The 24688-nt window shown below is 40.2% G+C and overlaps 1 protein-coding gene across 1 annotated transcript in view; it reads left to right on the top strand.

The window, feature by feature from the left end:
- Window positions 1-24688, top strand: part of LOC134213660 (protein phosphatase 1 regulatory subunit 14B) — a 212633-nt gene that overhangs the window by 3426 nt on the left and 184519 nt on the right. The gene's annotated exons all lie outside the window — the stretch shown is intronic.

Here is a 24688-nt window from a genome sequence, read left to right as displayed (position 1 = left end):
GTAGAGCAAAATCGTTCAAAAAGGTCTCTTATATTTCAGTCTTCTTGCCCTCAGATACTTTCAATCTATTCTACAAGTATTCTAAGTGGTTGAAATAGTGACCCATTCTCACCCCCATTTGACCCATTGTCACCCCCAACGACGGTACTATAAATATTTCTGATAGTAACTGCTTCCAACGCCGAATTGTATTTGACGTTATCGTATCTAAGCAACTACTTTTTTGTGCTTTGTTTGTTTATCGCAGAAAAAAACCTATCTATATAATCAAAATTAAGTTTAAAGTTTTCAAAATTAAGAACATTTCCAATTATGCATTTTTGTTTTATAGGTTTTAGCGTTAATAGGTGATAGTTCCAAGAATGCTTGATGTAATGCAAAAATACTTGACTTACCAGGGAAATAATTAGATTGCTCAGTACAGAAAGTGTTATGATATTGAACTCTCGAGAAACATTATAGATTGCAACAATTATCTAAATAACTGATTCCGTCCATTCAATCCAATTATTAACGTCATGAACAGCGTCATTAAGCTGACCTTCAACATATCCGTCCACGTTGAACTTCCGAACAATAATCTTCTAGAAAATGACATTTATTTTAAATTTCGCAGATATATCATAGGGCTGCGAAATGGTGAGTTGACATCCAGGAAGGGGCGCCTAACATAGCTCTGGTCCTCACAAGTTCCAATACTCACGCGGGTCTTCCGATGACAAGTGACCGCTAGCTAAGGGTTGCGTACTTGGCTGGTAGTGCAGCCTAGGCATTGTTGTCCATCTGACATCAGCTAGAGTGAGAGGGTGCGTCCTTTGGGGTCTGCCTAGGATGTGGTGGGGTTCGACAGTGGGCTCTGTTGAACTCCTATAAAAAGCTGCATGTGTCCCAAGCAGGCCCTATCAAAGCGACCGTGTGCCGCTCAAAGCGCACTAGCCTAGTCCTGGTGTTGGGTGGGACTTTAAACAAATTGACCCGACTGACCGAGCGTCTGTTCACCAAGGGAGTGCGGCTCCAACAGCGTCTGTTCTGGCATCCAGCGACTGAGTATGAAATGCTATTCCCCGGAAGCTATACCTAAGATGGCAGCCCATCCCGGTGGATAGGGAACCTTGGGCCAACAACCTACTGTTCCCGAAACATCAATTTGTTCGAGAATTCGATAATGAAAGAATACTGACTGATTTTACGGCGACGACTCTTAGTGCGAAACAACGGACAAGAATAGGAACATGGAACGTTTTAACCCTAGCCCAGCAGGGTAAATTGGCACAACTTGCCAATGAGGCACGCCGCATGAAGCTTGAGATCCTGGGACTGAGTGAAGTCCGTTGGCCAAACTTTGGAGAACACAGAACGCCGTCGGGACAAGTTCTACTATACTCTGCTTTACGAGGTGAACACGCTCCCCGGCATCGCGGAGTTGGCTTCCTACTAAGCGCTCAGGCACACTCTGCGCTTATGATGTGGGAACCTATAAGTGAAAGGATAATCGTTGCCAGATTTAGAACACGGGTCCGAAACCTTACTATAATCCAATGTTATGCGCCAACCGATGCTGCCGATCTGCAAGACAAAGAGAACTTCTACAGTCAACTCAATGCCGTCGTAGATAGAATTCCAAAGGGTGATATCAAGATCTGTTTGGGCGACTTCAATGCGAAGATCGGATCCGACAACTCGAACCATGAGCGCATTATGGGACGCCATGGTCTTGGAGAAATGAGCGAAAACGGAGAGCTGTTCGCAGAATTTTGTGGTAATAACGACATGGTAATCGGGGGATCGCTCTTCCCTCATCGACCGGTTCACAAGGTCACGTGGGTCTCCCGTGACAGCTTTACAGAAAATCAAATCGACCACATCTGCATCAGCCGAAAATGGAAACGGAGCCTTCTTGATGTACGGAATAAACGTAGTACCGATATCGCGTCTGATCATCACCTCCTCATCGACGACTCTCTGGCCGACGAAGGAGAGAGAGCCGCCGCAACCGGGGACGTTCGCCTCCTCTACGATATATCACGACGCTTAAGCGGGGCGAAGATGTATGTAACAAAGCCTGTGAAAGACGCGAATGATCAGTTATTGACCGACCCAACTGACCAGCTGAAACGCTGGTTCGAGCATTTCGAACAACTTTTTCAAGTGCCAGCCAGGCCTTCACCACCTCGGCATGATCTGCCTAGGATCCGACGTATAACACGCGTCAATACCGAAGCTCTATCACTGCTAGAGATTCAAACAGCCATCCAAAGCATGAAATCGAATAAAGCCCCAGGGGTCGATCGCATATCAGCCGAGATACTCAAAGCTGGCCCCATGACATCCGCTCAACTACTGCATCGTTTATTCTGTAATATCTAGGACCCAGCAAACACAAGATCGTATATCATAGCGAATAAGTGTACAAAGTGGAGGACATATACGTGCACTTTGCATGCAGTCAAATGAAGGAATGCGCCTATATCGCCTCCACCTTGTACACTTATTCGCTAGCATATGCGACTTTGTGTTTGCTGGGGACACCGCAACTTTCCCGGTCGACTGGATGCAAGGTATCTTAGTGAAGGTGCCCAAAAAGGGTGACCTGACTACAGGGCCGGAATTTTGCGGGGGGCGGGGGGTCCGTGGCCCTGGGCCCCCACAAATCTTATGTACCAAAACCAACCTTTTTTGTACATTTCGGGGCCCCCATATACAGTCGACCCGGGGCCCCCTTCCGGCTAAATCCGGCCCTGCTTGACTGTGTGCGATAACTAGCGAGGCATTATGTTGCTGTGTATCGTTCTCAAAGTTCTATGCAAAATTATCCTAGCCCGGATTCAGGAGAAGATCGATGCGACTCTCCGGCGGCAGCAGGCCGGATTCCGTGCCGGAAGATCCTGTGTGGACCATATTGTCACGCTCCGCATAATTCTGGAGCAGGTCAACGAATTCCAAGAGTTCCTTTACTTGGTATTCATTGACTACGAAAATGCTTTCGACCGTCTCAATCACGGGAATATGTGGGGCGCCCTGAGACGCAAGGGGGCCTCATCGAAGCACAGTACGAGGCCTTTTCGTGTAGAGTGCTGCACAATGGGGTCCTGCCCGAACCTATCCGGGTCGTAGCTGGTGTGAGGCAAGGATGTATTCTATCACCGTTACTGTTCCTCATCGTAATCGACGAGATTCTGGTAGATGCGATTGACCGTGAACCAAACCGCGGGCTGTTATGGCAGCCTATGACCATGGAGCACCTAAACGACTTCGAATTGGCTGATGACGTTGCACTCCTACCGCAACGGCGCTCTGATATGCAGAGTAAGCTCAACGACCTTGCCGTGCGCTCCTCTTCGGCAGGTTTAGTCATCAACGTCAACAAAACCAAATCGTTGGATGTAAACATGATGACTCCTTCCAGTTTCACAGTAAGTAAGCCGGGTATCCACTGGAGAATGTTGAAAGTTTCCAAGATCGACATAGGCGCACGAATCAAGAAAGCAGGGGCTGTCTTTGCGAGTTTAAGAAATCTGTGCTGTTATACGCTTGCGAAACATGGTGTGTATCAGTGGAGAACACTCAACGGCTGCAGGTGTTCATCAACAGATGCCTGCGGTATATAATTCGGGCCTGGTGGCCTCACAACTGGATCTTAAACAACGAGCTTCATCGTCGTTGTCACCAGAGGCTGATAGCAACAGAAATTCGGGATCAAAAGTGGGGCTGGGTCGGCCACACTCTACGTAGGGGCGGAAACGAAATCTGTAAACAAGCATTAAACTGGAACCCAGTGGGACATCGCAGCAGAGGCAGACCCAGAGGCTCTTGGCGGCGAAGTCTAAATAAAGAAATAAAAGAAGTCGCCCGAAATCTAACCTGGCAACAGGTTAAAGCGATAGCTGGGCAACGCTCAGAATAGAGATCTTTCAAGTCGTAGGTGTACTTGATGGGCTACAGCTCTTCGATGACCCTACGCCGAATGGAGTATCCTTCTCCACTGGACTCGATCCTGGGCCAATCGCTTCCAGTCGCCCTGAACATTGAGCGCCCTCAGGTCCTCTTCAACTGCAAAAAGCCATCGTGTACGCGGCCTTCCACGAAGCCTGCGGCCTCTTCCGGGTTCTCTACTAAATATTATCTTCGCTTGACGTTTTTCCGGCATACGAACAACGTGACCAGCCCACCGTAGTCTGCCATGTTGTATAAGCTTAATAATATCCAGCCCTTTATACACCTGGTACAATTCGTGATTCATGCGACGCCGCCAGATACCGTTCTCCTGTTTACCGCCGAGTATTGTCCGCAGCACCTTACGCTCAAACACTCCGAGAGCTCTCCGATCAGCCTCCTTTAACGTCCATGTCTCATGGCCGTATAAAGCCACCGGAAGAATCAGAGTAGTATACAGCGCGAGTTTTGTTTTCGTTTGCAGACTACGGGACTTAAGCTGGTTACGAAGTCCGTAATAAGCCCTATTTGCAGCTGCAATACGCCTTTTCACCTCGCGGGTAACATCATTATCGCACGTCACTAATGTTCCAAGATACACAAATTCTTCTACCACTTCAAATTTTCCACCATCCAGCACTATTTCGCTACCACCACCACTAATGAACCCACGTTGATTGCCAGCGACCATGTACTTCGTTTTGCTGGTATTGATCGTGAGTCCAATCCTCGCTGTCTCCCTCTTAAAAGGCGCAAAAGCCTCTTCCACGGCACGGCGATCAATTCCGATAATATCGATATCGTCCGCAAATCCCAGGAGCATATGCGATTTTGTGATAATGGTACCGCTTCTTTGCACACCAGATCTCCTAATCGCTCCCTCGAGCGCTATATTGAACAGTAGGTTCGAGAGTGCATCACCCTGTTTTAATCCATCTAAGGTAACAAATGACGTCGATATTTCATCCGCCACCCTTACACTTGATTTCGATCCGTCCAACGTTATACGAATCAGCCGTATCAGTTTCGCCGGAAAACCATGTTCAAGCATAATTTGCCATAATTCATTCCGTTTCACTGAATCGTACGCCGCCTTGAAATCAATAAACAGATGATGTGTCTGCAAGTTGTACTCCCGGAATTTATCAAGGATTTGTCTCAGGGTAAACATTTGATCCGTCGTTGATCGGCCCTCACGAAAACCTGCTTGGTATTCGCCGACGAAGGACTCTTCAAGCGGTCTCAATCTGTTGAACAGAATACGGGACATAATTTTGTACGCCGAATTAAGGAGGGTTATTCCTCGGTAATTGGCGCACTCCAGTCTGTGCCCTTTCTTAAAGAGAGGGCAAATGAGGCCGTCCAACCAGCTAGCAGGCATTTCCTCGTCTTCCCATATTTTCGACATAATATGATGCAGAACTTCATAAAGCTGCTCACTGCCATGTTTGAGAAGTTCAGCCGGGAGCTGATCCTTCCCCGCAGCCTTATTGTTTTTCAGCTCTTTGACAGCTTTTTTAACCTCATCTAGTGTAGGTGACTCCACAGCTTGTCCAGGTGTACAGGATTCATAACCCTATGACATATCGGAAATGGAATAAAGTATCCTTGGACCTAAGGTAGCTCGCTACACGTTTGGAAGAAACCACAACAAAAGAGTATATTCAAATTGAAAATTGAATTCTTGCTTATAACTATCAAAGAGAGCTATCAGATTCGTCAAATCGTCATTTGAATCTTTGTTTACAAAAGCAGATAAGTCGTTTTGAAAATTTTGCTTTGAATTGCAAGGTTGATTTCGTAGTTGTTGATATAATCGTTGGCGTAGCCAGGATTTCGGGCAGAGTGGTCCATTTTTTCAAATATAGTTATTATTATAAATTTTACAAAAACATTGAAATTATATTTTGAATCTACTACATAAACTCATGAATATTAGTATATGGAAAAAGACAGAACGTATTTAAGAGCCAGTTCGCGAGAAGCGCGACCCCCTTTCCAAGGGAGGTTGCAACGATATTCTCCGATTTGGATGAAATTTTCAGGGTTTGTTCATATATGTAAGAGAAGACATTTAGCAAATTTTCAGATTTTTTCATTGAGGGGAAGTGGGGTAAAACGGCCCTTCAAAATTTATTGTTCAAAAATCGCCAAAACCAAAAAAATGCAAAAACTTTGGCAATGAGAAACCGATTTTGTTTAAATTTTGCACGTTTTTTTCTACTCAATTAGTACTTTATGCCAAGTGGTTAATAGGGTTATAAAGTTGTTTACTTTAGGAGAAAATTGACTTTTTCGATAAAAAATGGTCGTTTTTCCAAAGGGAATATTTTTCACCAACAGATCTAGGATAAAAAACTAAACCCGTAAGGCAATTAAGGAACTAAAGAGCTTTCATTTCATATATAATTCAGAAGCGCCAACTCAAGAATTTCTTAGAAAATCGCAATTTTCTGCAACACTGTTTATTCTTAAGAAAGTTCGCACAAATTTCGACCCTACTTATGTTGATGTTTTCCGATCTGGTGAAAACTGTCTAAACTTTTTTGTCTCAGTTGAAATTAAAAATCAGAATTTTCTATTAGGGGAGTGAAGGGTAAAATAGTCCTTTAAAAATAAATGTATAAAAATACATCATTTTTTTAATGTCAGTTCTAGCAGAAAATACATAAGTTAAAAAAAAACTGTTTCTTCTTCCTTTCAATTTATCTATATTTTTCGTCTCAATAGATACGTATATCCTTCGCTGATCTATATTAGATAGCAAACTATTTGCAGAACAATTTTCAACAGAAGTAAAATAGGACCAAAATAAGTGCCTTAAACATTAGCACGTCTTTCGCAAACTGAAACAAAAATGAACGAATTCGGCGAACGTGCTTGTTGATATTTTTTTTGAATAAGCTACAATTAATGTGGGTACCGGTAGTGATGTTGCTTTTACATCTATGCGAACAAAAAACAATTATTCTTAACGACAAATGACCAATTTCGGTAAATTGGGTAAAATAGCCTTGTAAAAATAAAATGTCAACAATTCATAAATTTTTATATGTGAGCTCAAGCAGAATATACATCAAACTTATTGAAACTCATTTCAGTGCGCCGACTTAAGAATAATCAATCAAATTATGAATTTCTGCACATTGCACTGTTTGTTTGCAAGCCAATTTGTGAGAATGGCAACTCCATTTTATCGATGTTTGAGCATCTGGCTGAAACTTACAAGGTTTATTTCTATATGTAGATGGAACTATTTGGCAAAATATTGGGATGAGGAGAGAGGGGTAAAATAGATCTCAGAATTTAAATAATGTTACGAAACAAGATAATCGTAACCACACTTCTTAGATTTGATTATTCCGACCCAACTGGCAACTAATCTAGTGATTTTGCTAGTTTGCTTCGAAATTCTTCCAACCTTAGTATTCTTATGGTTTTCTATCTGTCAACAATTAAATCCTTCACAATATCTCAATCTAAAAAAATAACGTGAACTAGTCAACTAGTCATGTCATTTCTATAATATTCCGGCGGAGGTATTGTAAACTTTGCGCCGTCTTAAACTCCCGTTCAAAAATATTGTTCCACCAAAATATATTCCCACCAGTTCCTCCATGGTGACGTCATAATTGCAAGAACGATGCATGGTTCAAGAACGACGTAAAGCAAAATCCAATGCTTTAGCTAGTATTTCCATCCATTCGGAAGTGAGAACATTTGTTTTGGTACTTTGTTTGTTACATTGGTACTTCAACACGGTAGTCTATTCCTCGGTGAAAAAAGCAATAGATAGATTTCTCAAAAAGTATTGCAAGCTGTTACTACCCAAGTACTACTTCTTAGCAAACCACACCTTATGGTTGGTTGGAAATATGTTCATATAAGGTTAGCAAAGATTTCAAGAGAAAAAGGCTGATATTTAAGGCATCCTTTTTACAATCAACTACACAGTTTTGTTGAGGTACTCAAGCACTTTCAGGTGGTGTAAATTAAGCCGAGAATAAAACAGTTTTGCTTGGTAACCTTTTTATTAATTGATTAAGCGATCTACAATTTACATGCTTTATCTATGAGTGTAGGAACGTGTATCCTAAAATTTGAAGTATGTTCATGAGGGGTGTGTTTTCAAATCGTCAGACAATTGATACTCTATCCTATTCAATAGTATACACATTACATTGTTGCGCTCTCCTTGTAAAAAATCAGCTCGTTGTAGAAAAAAAAGGTTTCTTCCGTATTGTGGAAAATGAATGCAACTTTGTTAAACTTTGGAGTGTTTTTCACACAGTTGTGTAAACATAGAATCGAGGGTATTCCATTACCTATGAGATAAAATTGTCCAACTCTCGAAAATATATACACCCGATTAGAACTGGTATAGTCCATTCAGTCAAACATTTTGTTTAGATTGTATCTCTGTAATATTAGCTAGCAGTTTGAAGGTTAGTAATTCAAAATGTATGAATGGTACACGGTTTGACGTTTTTGCACAATAAACTTGCAGAATTTGGTTTAAATTGATAATGATGGAGGATGAAAGAGAGTTATGAATACCACACAATCGTTACAAGCTACAAAAACAAGCCTATGGTAACCTGATGCAAGTAGGTACAAAAGAAAAATATAATCTGAGAAGCAGCTCCACCAACAAGCTATGTTTAAACGTTACGAAATTGCTCATTTGCCGTTAAGAAAATTTGTTTTTTTTCGCATAGCTGAAAAAGCAACATCAGTACCGGTACCCACAGTAATTGTAGCTGATTAAAAAAAAATACCAACAAGCACTTTCATCGAATCCGTTCATTTTTGTTTCAGTTTGCGAAACACGTGCTAATGTTTAAGGCACTTATTTTGGTCCTATTTTACTTCTGTTGAAAATTGTTCTGCAAATAGTTTGCTATCTAATATAGATCAGCGAAGGATATACGTATCTATTGAGACGAAAAATATAGATGAATTGAAAGGAAGAAGAAACAGTTTTTTTTAAACTTATGTATTTTCTGCTAGAACTCACATAAAAAATGATGTATTTTTTGACATTTATTTTTAAAGGACTATTTTACCCTACACTCCCCTAATCAAAAATTCTGATTTTTAATTTCCACTTAGGCAAAAAAGTTTGGACAGTTTTCCCCAGATCGGAAAACATAAACTTAAGTAGGGTCAAAATTTGTGCGAACTTTCTTTTGAATAAACAATGTTGCAGAAAATTGCGATTTTCTTAGAAATTCTTGAGTTGGCGCTTGTACATTATATATGAGATGAAAGCTCTTTAGTTCCTTAATTGCCTTACGGGTTTAGTTTTTTATCCTAGATCTGTTGGTGAAAAATATTCCCTTTGGAAAAACGACCATTTTTTATCGAAAAAGTCAATTTTCTCCTAAAGTAAACAACTTTATAACTCTATTAACCACTTGGCATAAAGTACTAATTGAGTAGAAAAAACGTGCAAAATTTAAACAAAATCGGTTTCTCATTGCCAAAGTTATTGCATTTTTTTGGTTTTGGTGATTTTTGAACAATAATTTTTGAAGGGCCGTTTTACCCCACTTCCCCTCAATGAAAAAATCTGAAAATTTGCTAAATGTCTTCTCTTACATATATGAACAAACCCTGAAAATTTCATCCAAATCGGAGAATATCGATACAAGAGGGGGTCGCGCTTCTCGCGAACTGGCTCTTAAGTTATATTAAGTTAGAAAAACTTTTAGACTTATTCGACAATAACTGTCCAACTTAGGGCACATAAGACAAAAATACCAGGCTAGCTACTGGATAAACAAGGGTTTTACACGACACAAATATCTAAAAACTGGTAACTTTCACTTTGCTATATTCCTTTTGTATTTATTCAAAATTGTGGCGTGTACGTGTTGTTAAGTGTTGCCTTCTTCTTTTTCTTCTTCTTATTGGCATTACATCCCCACACTGGGACAGAGCCGCCTTCGCAGCTTAGTATTCATTTGGCAGCCCTTACTTTGCACCGTTCAATATGGAAAAACGATCCATAAAAGAATGAAAAACGATCCATAAATAACATCTGAATGTTACATAAAACGCTACCATAAATCCATGAAATAGTTCGAGAGATTCCATAAAGAATATTTTTATGATCCATAAAACTTTGAAAAATAATCCATAAAAACTATATATTGATCCATAAAATTTCAAATTTGCGCAATTTATATCCTGATGATGATCCATAATTTCAGCCATATGATCCATAATTTTGGTCATATGATCCATAATTTTGATAATGTGATCCATAATGCATGGAAAGAAAGCCAATGAAACTATATTAATTGATCCACACATTTTATAAAATTTATGGATCATTTATCAAAATTTATGGATCATATCACCAAAACTATGGATCATTTGAACAAAGTTATGGATCAAATGGCCAGAATTATGGATCATGTGACTAAAATTATGGATCACATTACTGAAATTATGGATCATCATCACGATAAAAAAATGCGCAAATTTGAAGTTTTATGGATCAAAATATAGTTTTTTATGGATCATTTTCCAAAGATTTATGGATCATTTGTCATATTTTCATGGGAAAATTGCAAGAATTGTATTGTTTTACTTGACCATGTTAATGGAACATATTTCCCAATTAATTGCTAAATTTTAGCTTGGTTATGGATCGAAAAATTATTCTTTATGGAATCTCATTAACTATTTTATGGATTTATGGTAGCATTTTAAGGAACATTCAGATGTTATTTATGGATCGTTTTCCAGTTTTTTATGGATCCGTCTTTATCGTTTATATGCTAAAGTATGTTTTGCCGTATTCATTTAGCACTTTCCACGGTTATTAACTGCGAGGTTTCTAAGCCAAGTTACCATTTTTGCATTCGTATATCACGAGTCTAACACGATGATATTTTATGCCCAGGGAAGTCGAGACAATTTCCAATACGAAAATTGCCTAGACCGACACCAGGAATCGAACCCAACCACCCTCAGCATGATCTTGCTTTATAGCCGCGCGTCTTACCGCATGGCTAAGGAGGGCCCAAAAGTGTTGCCTAATTATGCTAGATTTAGAAGCAAAGATTTGGCCAATCGGAAGATGCTCCCTATTAAATCATAACTCAACGCTACGCAAAGGTCCGGGTGAGCTGCCGAAAAAACTCAAGAGCCAAATCTTTACCCTGTGCGTCTTCCCGTATAGCTTAGATGGACCCTCGACGATCGAGAACGGAAATCCTCCTTCGCAACTGACAACAACTTCTTGAGGATTCGTCTGATGGTGGACAAAGGAATCTTTTACGGGTTAGACGCGGAAACCTGATGGCTTTGGTGGCCGAACCGAGTGCTGGACGAACTAGCAGTTCTAGAAGAAGATTTTTGAAGGCCACATTGTAGTTGATACGCCATTGACAGTCTCATAAAACCTCCGCATGTAATTTTTCTCCATTTTTCCTTCCTGCGATGGGTTTGTTTTTCGGCTAAAGATTATACAGTCAAACCTCCATAAGTCGATATTGAAGGGACCATCGACTCATAGAAATATCGAGATGTAGAATAGAAAATCCTTTGAAAGCTCTTTGGAGGGACCATCACAGTAACCCAGAAAATATTTTTTAGTATGGAATAATTAGCTTCCATGAGTCGATATCGAGTAATAGAACATCGACTCATGGAGGTTTGACTGTACTTATACAAATCTTGATTCAACAAACAAACACTGCAAAATCTGACCCTGTACCGAAAATGCTTCCACGAAGAAAAGTTCATCGGAAATAAGAAAATGTTTTCCTTGCTGAAAGTAGGTCAATGAGTGTGACTGACAATGGTGCCAATGGTTCAAACCAGGCGGGATCGGAGCATCAGGCACATATCTCGCCCAATTTTTATAAACGACCAAACTAACAATAAGAGAATCAAATATTCTTTCAGTTCAATCTTTGCAAGTGTTCAACACAGATTGTGAATAAAAAAGAGCGATTTAAAAAATATCTTTAAGTTATAGTATTTTGAAAAGTGTTTTAAGTTAGCTCCGTTTTGAAAATTAAGCGAGAAATAAAAAAAAATGTTATACACCGTTTGATGCCGAAAAACTTCAGTTTCTGCTGCATACTGCATTTAATCCCATTAGAAGCAATCGTCTTTGGTAAACAACCATAAAACATTTTTTTGCTTACGGTATGGCATTCTATCTAGGATTTAGTTGAAACATTTCTAATTTAAAATGTTTCTGGTTGGTCAGCGTTTACAATTTGATACTGCCGGTAGATTTTCGAACAAGAAATTTTCGTTCAATTAAGTATCAGTAGAGTTTATAACCGGAAACCGGATTTCATCTAGTGAACAAGGTAAATTAAATAAAGAGAATAAGATAATTTCTTTAGAAATTATTGTCTACGATCTTGCTCTTTGTATGCATGTCTATTAAAATCTACATACCTACCACTGTCGTCCGACCTACTTCTAGGACTGGCCATTTATTCCAAAAGCACACTCAAAACGAAAGCAAGCAAAGGATGCTGTGGTTTTCAAACGTTGGCTGTATAGAATAATTTAGTCAATAGGACCGTCTGCTTCGCCACAATATAATATTTCGTCGCCTGCTTTTCCACGCTACTGGAATGGTTTCTGTCGGAGCGCCCGTCGGGTGGAAAAGAGGCGATTCGGCTCGTGGAGGCATCTTTCCGCCTTTGTTGTTCACCCTTTAGGAGACGTCCATACACCAATAATGGGAGCGAGATGGTATAGGGGAAAGCGGTCAATACGATAATGGCCGAAAAGATTTGATTCAGGGAAGATATATTTTCTATCTATCCAGACCATACAGGTTTAAAGAATTTCTTATAAATATTATACGGATAAATTATAGCTACATAATAGGTACAATGACTCCTCAAGAACATGCTTCAGAAATTGCTTTAGAAGAGATTCTCCAGCAATTTCTCAAAGATTTGTTTTTCAACAAAACCTCCACTCTGAAGAACTTTTTTTAAATAATATATCGCAAACATATTTTTTTCCATAGCATCAATCAGAACATAATTGGTATGAATCCACACCTAAATTTAAATTGAGAGAGAAGAGAAGACAAATGGAGAAACTGATGTTGGACAATTTTATTTCTGCATAATCTGCTGAAATGATGCATAGTGCACCGGAAAATAAGTCTCGGTAACTAAAAAAAGTGCTACATTAGCATTAAATAACATTAGATTTAAAAAATTAGGATGATTACAATCTTTAAATAGGTGGAAACTAAAGAGGCTGGACTAATAACTATAAAACACAATGTCAAAATTGAAACAGCGCGTTTGCTCTCAATTCGGTTGTTCTAATCGAGCACAAGGTTGTTAAAGGCCCCAATTCTATATTCAGATACTTTATTAGAAACTTCTTTGAAATATTCATGGTATCAATAATTCATCGCATCGATTAATTGTTGCAGTTCTACGCCGAGGATAGAGTTGTTATGCCAAGGGTGGAGTATGAAACTCTCAACATTTGCGCTCTTCCAACTTACCTAAATATATTTTAAAATATAATAGTAAAGACAATTTTTATACTTGATGCTTAAACCTCTTTTCCTTAACTGACCACTTTCCCGTACTATTGTTTTGCAAATAGTTCTATTTGGAGCAGCACTCACAATACTTCTCTTCAAACCATAGTCTGGTCTGGATTCCCACATGGCCGAATTGGAGGCGCCTATTATGCTTATGATAAACATTTACAAATTGCTATCCGTGCCAACGCTATGACACACGGCTGGCGGCGGTGGTAGTGGGTTCCACAACAGAAAAATTCCAACCGGAGCCAAGGGGTGTGCATTTATTGTGACCTAAGCGGGCCAGGAAACTGAGCGGAACAACTTTATTGCCGCCGGTACAATCCACGCAAATTGTTCCAGTTCTCAACAAGTGGTTGCTTCGGGCCTTCAGAGCAGAGGAAGAGAATAGTTCCATAGCTGAGTTGAACAACTGACACACTTTATAAAGCATTCGCAGATATCACTCAATGCTTTAAGTATGATATATATTCTATATGCGTGGTTCTATTTCCCGGGTGTTCCGTTCTGTCTTTTCAAGAATTATTATCCACAATAATTCGTTTTTCGTTAATGAATGATAAATTTATGGAACTATGAATTGGTCAGGGTTCTGCAAAACCGCATCAATCGGCTTGTGAAATTTTCTTCGTGAAAGAAAAACGAAAAATAATTCATATCAATTGCACACATTTGTTATAAAATATCCTCAGTTTTCTACTTCTTCTTCTTCTTATTGGCATTTCATCCCCACACTGGGACAGAGCCGCCTCGCAGTTTACTGTTCATTAAACACTTCCACAGTTATTAACTGCGAGGTTTCTAAGCCAAGTTACCATTTTTGCATTCGTATATCATGAGGCTAACACGATGATAACTTTATGCCCAGGGAAGTCGAGACAATTTCCAATCCGAAAATTACATAGACCGGCACCGGGAATCGAACCCAGCCACCCTAAGCATGGTCTTGCTTTGTAGCAGCGCGTCTTACCGCATGGACAAGGAGGACCACCAGTTATGGAGTTATTAAATCTGTTACACAAAAACTTTGGACACTTTTCTAATCATACCCCAAGACTCCCAAAAATGAAGAAAATTCCTCCGCAACGCAAGAGTTATGTGTCACTGCTGAACTCCAACACTTCCTATGTACAAGGCGGCAAAATTTGAAAAAAATATCAATGTAGCTTTTTTCTGCAGGTTTGTTTTATCTTAGGTGACTAACGTTTATTTTTATTTATTATTGCGATGCGATTAATAATCCGACGAGGAAAGATTTTATCTACGCTGTACAATATTATAACGTGACATTCATGTATCTAATTCATGAGCGCCTCAAGTGACGATTTTATTGACATTTACCGCAGTCGTCTTCATATTGTTCCGTAACAAATTTAAATTGCGTTTCGAAAATCAAAATTAGTGAATTCCATCTGTCGAGTCAAATTTTTCGAGTGAGAGAATTACAATTTCATTTGTTATCCAACTTCCTGGTTATTATAACCCCCGCTATGTATGCAGATCTGCGTGCAATAAATATCAATTTGCATAATAAAGTAACATCATCACTTTCTTCCTCAATGCAGAAAGACGAGTCACAAAGGAACGTCTCTGAGACATAAATACATCAAAGACAATTGCGCTTTGTAGACCATTTGTACAATGGATCGCTAATTTCACATGCAATTCGATTGTACTCATCAAGTTTTAAAGGTTATCTTTCCGGGCCGAGATTCTGGTCGAATTTAGGTCATTCGTTTGGTAAAACTTTGTCAGATGGAACCAGAAAGGAAACAAAAATTTAACAATTGGAAACGTTTTCTCGTCGTAATTCGCGCTGAATGAATAGTAGTTGTAAATTTGAAAACACACCGCGATTGAAGCCACTCTTTCTTCAATTAGGTAATTTATGTGCGGTGAAAGAACAAAAGATTTTCAATAAACCACTTTTACAGTCATCATAGCATGCCATGTTTTGGGGATAGTGGAATGGGGATCTAGCCATGGATTTTATTTTAGTTTAACAGCTTATTGTTCGGCATTCCAAGCTGCTTCCAGCCACGTTTTAGAACGCTACCGCTGTTTTTCTACTTCTTTAGAGTATTGGACCAGTGGATCACGTGAGGTAAATTTTTGTTTAATTTGGTGCATATTTATCGAGGCATGAATCCCTACCAAACCAGTTAGGCTGGGCAAAATTAAATAGGTAAACTTTGTACTTATATAGGTAAAGATGAAGAACTAATCTTTTGCAACTTTTAATGAACGAAGACAGTTTTCAAGATATTCATAAAAGTAGCCCAAGTCGCATGGAGACGTTAAATTATATACTACGATATGACTTTGATTTTAAATTTAAACCATATTCCATCCCAACAAACATTGGAAGCTGATGAAGGGCTTATTTTGCTCAAAATAAGATTCTACAGCCAAAAAACTAGCTTATTCAGCTTGAAATGTATAGCCAAGATTAATGGTGTGTTCTATTGTAGCTGCTATGCCCCACCAAGGTGGCCATTAGAACAGTTTGGATTGATGTAACGTTTTTAGAGTCTCGTCCGGGCAATTAATCAGTACACGTATTCTCCCAAGTGGAGTGGCGCTTAGGTCACGTGTTTAAGGGCACTCCTGACGGAATCCAATTTTCAAAGTACTCGCGTTTTCAAGGGCACACTATTCGATACGGAAGCAACGGACAACTGTCATTTTTATTGTTTCAGCTTTGCTGCGTCGCAGCATATGCGTGGGAAAATAAGAATGACAGTTATGCGTTACTTCCATGTCGAATGGTGTGCCCCTGAAAACGCGAGTACTTTGAAACTTGTATTCCGTCAGGAGTGCCCTTAAGGGCGGATCGGACCTGCTAGCTATAGTATCCGTCCCAAGTTGGATAAATCATCGTTGTTGCGACAACAGCTGCAACGTACCACCATCATAACTCTAAAAGTACCTACCCCTATATATCCCACTCCGCTATCGTGTTCGTGTTGACAGACCTTTATTGGTCGAATACTATGGTAGAGCAAAATGATAGAAATTTACAATAGAAAACAAAACTAAAGACTCATGTGCTACGAGGCAATTTTGTAATTAATTAAATTCGTGCAAATAACTACTTAAAATTAGGATAAAAGCAATAAGAATTGATAATTTAAAAAGGTAAAAGTGAATTAAAACCTATGAACTACAATTCGTCATATTAAAAATTCTATATGAACTTGTAAAAGCTACCACAAAAGTTCAACTCAATGGACGCAGTGGTTCTACGCCCCTACAAAAAAAAAAAAGATAAAGCTACTATGTAATACTAAATACTTATAACTATCACAGGAATTTTTTAACGTTTATTTATTTATTATCAGACTAAGGCCGGAGTGGCCTGTGCTGCACATAAAATTCTTCTCCATTCAACTCGGTCCATGACTGCACTTCGCCAACCACGCAGTCTGCGTAGGGTCCGCAAATCGTCCTCCACCTGATCGATCCACCTTGCCCGTTGTGCACCTCGCCTTCTTGTTCCCGTCGGATCATTGTCGAGAACCATTTTCACCGGATTACTGTCCGACATTCTGGCTACGTGCCCGGCCCACCGCAGTCTTCCGATTTTCGCGGTGTGAACGATGGATGGTTCTTCCAACAGCTGATGCAACTCGTGGTTCATTCGCCTCCTCCACGTACTGTCCGCCATCTGCACCCCACCATAGATGGTACGCAATACTTTCCTTTCAAAAACTCCCAGTGCGCGTTGGTCCTCCACGAGCATCGTCCAGGTCTCGTGTTCGTAGAGAACTACCGGTCTAATAAGCGTTTTGTAGATAGTCAGTTTGGTACGGCGGCGAACTCTATTCGATCGGAGCGTCTTACGGAGTCCAAAGTACGTACGATTTCCAGCCACTATGCGCCTCCGAATTTCTCTGCTGGTATCGTTATCGGCGGTCACCAGTGAGCCCAAGCACACGATTCTTCAACTTCAACCACCTCGATTTCGTCACCACCGATAGAAACTCGTGGTGGGTGGCTTACATTGACCTCCCTTGAGCCTCTTCCTATCATGTACTTCGTCTTCGACGTGTTGATGACTAGTAGTAGCCTTGATCAACCGTATCAGTTTATCCGGAAATCCGTTTTAGTGCATTAGCTGCCATAGCTGGTCCCGATCGATTGTATCATATGCGGCTTTGAAGTCGATAAATAGATGATGTGTGGGCACGTTGTATTCGCGGCATTTCTGCAATACCTGACGTATGGCGAACACCTGGTCTGTGGTAGAGCGTTCACCCATAAATCCCGCCTGGTACTGCCCCACGAACTCTCTTGCAATTGGTGTTAGTCGACGGCATAAAATTTGGGAGAGTACCTTGTAGGCGGCGTTCAGCAATGTGATTGCGCGGTAGTTGCTACAATCCAGCTTATCGCCCTTTTTGTAGATGGGACACACGACACCTTCCATCCACTCCTGCGGCAGAACCTCATCCTCCCAAACCTTGGTAATCACCCAGTGCGGCGCTCTAGCCAGTGCTTCACCACCGTGTTTAAACAGCTCTCCTGGTAGTTGGTCAACTCCAGGGACTTTGTTGTTTTTCAGCTGGCCGATCTCCTCCTGGATTTCCTGGAGATTCGGAGCCGGAAGTCGCATGTCCTGCGCGCGTGCTCCTAGGTTCATTACCATACCGCCACCGTTGTCTGCCATATCGCCATTCAGGTGCTCTTCGTAGTGCTGCCGCCACCTTTGAATCACCTCACGCTTGTTCGTAAGAAGGTTCCCGTTTATGTTCTTACACATATCGGGCTGTGGCACGTGGCCCTTACGTGAACGGTTCAACTTCTCATAGAACTTTCGTGCGTTATTAGCGCGGTACAGTTCCTCCGTCTCTTCACGGTCTCGATCTTCCTGCTGGCGCTTTTTCCTCCGGAAAATCGAGTTTTGTCTGTTCCGCCCCTTTTTTGTATCGAGCCTCATTCGCCCTCGTGCGGTGTTGCAGCAATCTTGGCCATGTGCATTCTTCTCCTCAACAAACTACTCACATTCGCCGTCATACCAGTCGTTTCTCTGATCCGGAGCCACCGTGCCTAGTGCAACGGTTGCGGTGCTTTCAATGGCGGATCGAATATCTCTCCAGCCATCTTCAAGAGATGCTGCGCCTAGCTGCTCTTCCGTTGGGAGTGCCACTTCCAGCTGCTGCGCGTAGTCTTGGGCTAGTCTACCGTCTTGTAGCCGCCCAATGTTAAGCCGCGGCGGCCGACTCCGACGCGTGTTGATCACCGTCGAGAGTTTTGAGCGCAGACATACTGCGACGAGGTAGTGGTCGGATTCAATATTCGCACTGCTTTGGTTTTCCGTTACTTGATTAGGTGATTTCCATGTGGCCTTGTGGATATTCTTACGGGGGAAGAAAGTGCTTCGGACTACCATTCCGCGGGAGGCTGCGAAGTTTATGCATCGTTGGCCGTTGTCCTTCGATACGGTATACAGACTATCCGGTCCGATGACCGGTCTATACATTTTCTCCCTTCCTACCTGAGCGTTCATGTCACCGATGACGATTTTGACGTCCCGCAGTGGGCATCCATCGTATGTCTGCTCCAGCTGCGCATAGAACGCTTCTTTCTCGTCGTCGGATCTCCCTTCGTGTGGGCAGTGCACGTTGATGATGCTATAGTTGAAGAAACGGCCTTTTATCCTCAGCTTGCACATCCTTGCGTTGATTGGCTGCCACCCAATCACGCGTTGGCGCATCTTTCCCAGCACTATGAAGCCGGTTCCCAGCTCGTTGGTGGTGCCACAGCTTTGGTAGAAGGTAGCCGCTCGATGCCCGCTTTTCCACACTTTCTGTCCTGTCCAGCAGATTTCCTGCAGCGCTACGACATCGAAGTTGCGGGGATGTAATTCATCGTAGATTATCCTATCGCAACCTGCGAAGCCTAGCGACTTGCAGTTCCATGTTTCAAGCTTCCAATCGTGATCCTTTATTCGTCGCCTAGGTCGTTGCCGATTGTATCGAGTCGTATTATCTTCTATGTCGTTCGTAATAGTTGTTTTTAAAGGCGGCTTATTGGGCCTGCGCAAACCTCCTGTCTCGTCGGAGGGCCGTCGTGTCAGGGCTGTTTAGCGTCCCACCTAACACCAGGACTTGGGCTTGTGCGCTTTGAGCGGCACACGGTCGCTTTGGCGGAGCCTACTTGCAGATACATGCAGCTTTTTATAGAGGTTTAACAGGGCCCACTGTCAAACACCACACCACATCCTAGGCAGGCGCCACAACTCGCAGATGGCCTGGGGAGGGATCGTCAAGCCCTTGGACATAGTCCCTGCTGCCCCCAACTGACTGACTGAACTGAACACTTAACATCTAGCATTTGACAACGGACAGGACATTTACACAACACCCAGTGGACCAGTGGAGAGCTTTCCGCTTTACGAAAAGTTTTCTCCTTACCGGGCGGGAATCGAACCCACACTCCACAGCACATGCGTCTAGACGATTGACGTCGCTAACCGCATGGCCACGGAACCAATGAATAAGTGAACAGCTTTTGTGTCATGCGTCATTACTTCTGATTAATAAAGCTAACGTTTTCTAATTTACCGTTTCTTTTAAAGTAAACTTCGAATGGATGTATTGTTGCCTGGGAATTATTCCAACCCTGAGCAGCATTTTGGATAATGAATGAATAATTTTACCCGTTACCCGGAATAAATGGCAACAATGCAACGATGATTGGATACACGACATGGACAAACGGACACAATGGACTCACGTCAAGATGAACTGGCAACGACAACATTAACGAATAATGGATATCTAAAAATAGATTCAGTGTGGATTCTGTACAGCAGAATACCATAGTAAATCACGGCACAGTAGCGGTCAAGAACACAGAGTGCCTATAAAATAAATATATGAATAAAAAAAACATATTCCATTGTAGAATATTTCCTTCTTTTAATCATAGGCCTTTCTTTCGAGTTTTGTACATTTGTATTTATTTGTGTTTCACCTGATTATATTTTATTGTTGAATTTTTCCTTCTTTTAATCATAGGGCTTTCTTTTGAGTTTTGCATATTTATATTTATTGGTATTTCGTCTATTAATATTTCATTTCACAATTTTCTCTTTGTTCAAACATAGGGTATTTTTCAGAGGTACATATATTGTTCAAAACAATATGCTCATCAAAGTCATGCTAGGTTTTATGTGCTCAAAAGACGATACTTTTAAACGGGAGCAAACGTTACCCGTATGCTTAGTGTTTAAGTGCATGTCGAATTACTCCAGTGCTATTGAGAATCAATGCAGTACCGGGTTCGATACAGTTGTTGTTTTGTTTTCTCAAGACCACCATGACAAGGTCCCGCTATTTAGACCTTTCATAGAGAGCAATCCCATTGAAGGCGCGCCCCTTATAAATAGGAAATCAATCCTTTCTTGAGAAAACAGAACAGTAATACTGTTTTTGGCCATGCATCGGAGCCCTAGCCACATCCTTGTCTTGCTTCTAGAATATCACCAGTAAAACTCTTAAAATCCGGTATTTAGCTCTGTCTACAAGACCATTTCAAACAAGAGAATTTGTTCAGTAATAAGAACTTCCGTGTGTTCCTCTCACTACCATGTTCAAGAAGAGTTAGTACGTATTTAAACCCCTAACTCGATTTTTCCAGCAGTCAGTTCAGAGTAGGACCGGGTACCGAGGTTTTTTTTTAAACTAATTGCTTGAAAAGTTGTTTGCGCTGCATACAGTTTAGCCTCAAACAAGAGGAATTCGAGTCTTTCAACTGTCTGCAAGGTAACATTAATAATATTTTATTTCTAAGACTGCTGTGGGTAGCGGGGACTAAACACGATGAATCCTTAATTACCATAACTTATTGCTCTAGCTAGAAAAATGGATTATGCTAGGGCTCTGTTTGGTAGATCTTACACCGCAACACACTACGTCAAAGTGATCTACTGGTTTTGTAGTAAATATAAACAAATATTATGAATTTATTTTTATTATTAGAAACCGTTACGTTACGCTGTAAAGTAGGGAGGGATATGGAATTGCCCAAATTTGCGTTACGTAATTTGTGAACTTATTATTGTTTCATTTTACTTTTTTTCTATCGACCTTTGCTTCTTTCAAATCGACTATTATTCGAGATTTCTATGGAGTGAAAAAATAGTTCTAGATCCCAGAACATTTTTGTTTACCCACGACATAAATGAGGACAGCATATACTTTCGCGTGGTGAGTGTTTAAGAGATATTGATTTTTGGAAAATAATATTTATATGGGGTATATACACCGTGATTTTGCAGTTGTAACTATCGTTTTGATTCATATTCCAAACATTCAAGTACATTTTTCGTTCCGAGGTCTTGATGGCACATGAATCAAAATATTTGAATAGATCGAGTAGCGAAAAATAGAACCTTCATATAAGCGCTTGGTATTCATATTTTATTGATTGCAACTTGTAAATATCAACACCAAATGATTTTATTCTGCCAAACTTTGACTCAAATGCCAAACACGCATAGTTAAAATTTTCTCAAATTATGAACACTTTGATTCAAATTTTGAGTACCACCTTATATTACTAAAATGCAAATGTCCTTGATCTCTACGCCTGTCGAGAAAATTTTCTTTATTATGCAAATACATATAACGTAATGTTTCCGATAAATCTCCATGTGATGAGTGTTCTTATATAAGTCTGTTCAGGGTTTGAATCGAAACGGTATTTTACGTTAGTCAGAACAAACTTTGACTTTTTCCAGTCATCGATGACTAGCAGTGATCTTAAGCTGCAACCTTCATGGTGCTTCGCTAAAGCAGTCTCTACCGGCCGTGTCAGCGTGGAAGGTAATAACTGAGTCTGCAAAGCATTTAATAATTATTATGGATTGGCACCTTGGCCATCACAATGATCGGTCATTAAGTTCGATTCCGCGCGCCGCGCCGGCCGGCAGAGTAAGCTCACTAAGCCGTTTGATGTATTTTGAAACGGTGCGATGCACCAAAGCAACCATAGATGCGGCACGATTGAAGGATTTTATGCAATTTTGTAGGTTTCCGATCAGCTGGAAATCACATCAGGAGATCTCAGTTGAAGATAAACACCTACCGAAGGCTGAAAAATAAAATACTTTGCGCGTTGATGCCGTTAGCAAGCAAAGACTGAGAGCAAATCGAAAACATGACTTAAAGTAGATCCCGATTGCTTTTGTTATCAACAAGAAAAGTGCATTTCACGAAATAAAATGGTGAGACAGTCATGTATAGTACGATGCCCTTGAACATTATTTTTTCCCTTTTGAATCAGATGATTTTGTAGTTTTAAGTTTTCATATTCTCGGATACTGATCTGAAACTAGACATTAAAATCATTAACGTCAATACTTAGATGTACCTCGTATTTAAGCTACATAAGTGTTACACATGAGCAATGTGTAAAGAGAAAATCGAACTATTAAATTAAATTATCTCATGTATATGATTGAAGATTTGATACAAAAGAAATTATAATAGATTACACAATATATTTATTTAATGCGGAACCGTTAAATGTTTAATTGTACCATTTTTATATAATTAACACTTATGAGATTTTAAAATTTTAAAATTAAACTCATGCTGCAATTTATTTTCATTTTAAAAACTTTTTTTTTTATTTAATGCGGAACCGTTAAATGTTTAATTGTACCATTTTATATAATTAACACTTATGAGATTTTAAAATTTTAAAACTAAACTCATGCTGCAATTTATTCTCATTTTAAAAACTTTTCCCTTTCTAGTGTTTTTTAAAATAATCTTGATTAATCAGGAAATAATCTTGACAGTATTTTCATCTCATATCTATTAGATTCTTGAACATTTTAAGCATCATCCATCAAAAATCTTACCGAAAGGATTTTTGGAAACAATACTCATTTTTCACACACATCAGACTGTCATCAGGATTAACATAGGAGCGCGAATCAAGTAGCGCGAACAATGGTTAGTACCACAACCGATTGTTCATTGTGGAAATTTTGATAAGCGATTTCCTGTAACGAACCTTTTCTCCCATAAATTGTACCAGAAATTCTTTATAAAAACTTTAATATTCGAATTTTCCACCATACACATTTTACAGGTTATCTTTTAACGCTACCGTCGTTCGGGGTGGCATTGGGCCTAGGGGGTAAGATTGGGCCAAAAACGAAAAATGTTTCAACTCCTAATATCTCAGAAACAGTTACAAATTTCGATCAAAACTTCAAACGGTTCGAAATTATAGTAAAATTTACGTTTAGGAAATCACAAAACAAATTCCAAGAACTAATTATGCTCGTACCATAATGCTTGGAATTTTAATGTAGAACTATTGATAGAATGAACCCGTATTAAAATAGTGTCTGCAATGCCCCACGCATCAATTACATAACTAGTTTTTAGATCGATGGATACCTGGTTAACATGTTACGATAATCTATTGTTGTTTTATCGAATTTTTTGAATATTTATATAGCGGTTCTGGTTTTTCGTAGCAACGAGCAATGCACGCTGAAAAGGGGTGAGATTGGGCCAAGCTTTTGGTTGATTTGCCATACATAGTTGGTAAGAGCCGTAAAGTAGGCAATTATTTTTAATGAACGATTGAATCATTGCATCGTCACCGTTGAACTTTATTGTACTTGGCCCAATGGCACCCTCTGTGAGGGGTGAGAATGGGCCAATTTTAAACAACAACAACAGGATTTTTCCCCATTTATATTTTTTCCCCACACAGTGATAAATTCATTGTTCAAGCTTGTACCAAACTAATTAAAACTTGATTACAATGTTAAATTCTTGAGCTTTGTAACATTTATTTGGAGCATACCACATTTTGGCCCAATGACACCCCCGTTGGCGGTACTTGTTTTTGGAAGTCATAATTTTCATTTGAAAATTCCCTCTGCTGTAGTCACGCATCTTTCCACTATACCACCCCGAATGAGTATTGTAAAATCTAAATCGATTACGCATCCATTGGTAATTCAATGCATTCAGATCGATGCTTTGATAAAATGATAAAATTTATCAGACACCGATTGATGTGCAATGGAAAGATGATTTCCTCTGGTAGACTAAATCGGTTTTATGGGTTTATTGGACGAACTTACATACTATAAGATTTCGCAAGGACGCGGGCCTTTCACGACACCTCACAGCGCCACAGCTACCAGGGTCGAGGCATTTCCTTGAA

Source organism: Armigeres subalbatus, chromosome 2, assembly GCF_024139115.2.
Source record: "Armigeres subalbatus isolate Guangzhou_Male chromosome 2, GZ_Asu_2, whole genome shotgun sequence".
Taxonomy (NCBI): Eukaryota; Metazoa; Arthropoda; class Insecta; order Diptera; family Culicidae; genus Armigeres; species Armigeres subalbatus.
The sequence above is the reverse complement of the archived record's forward strand: the minus strand, read 5'-3'. Positions and strand labels throughout refer to the sequence as shown.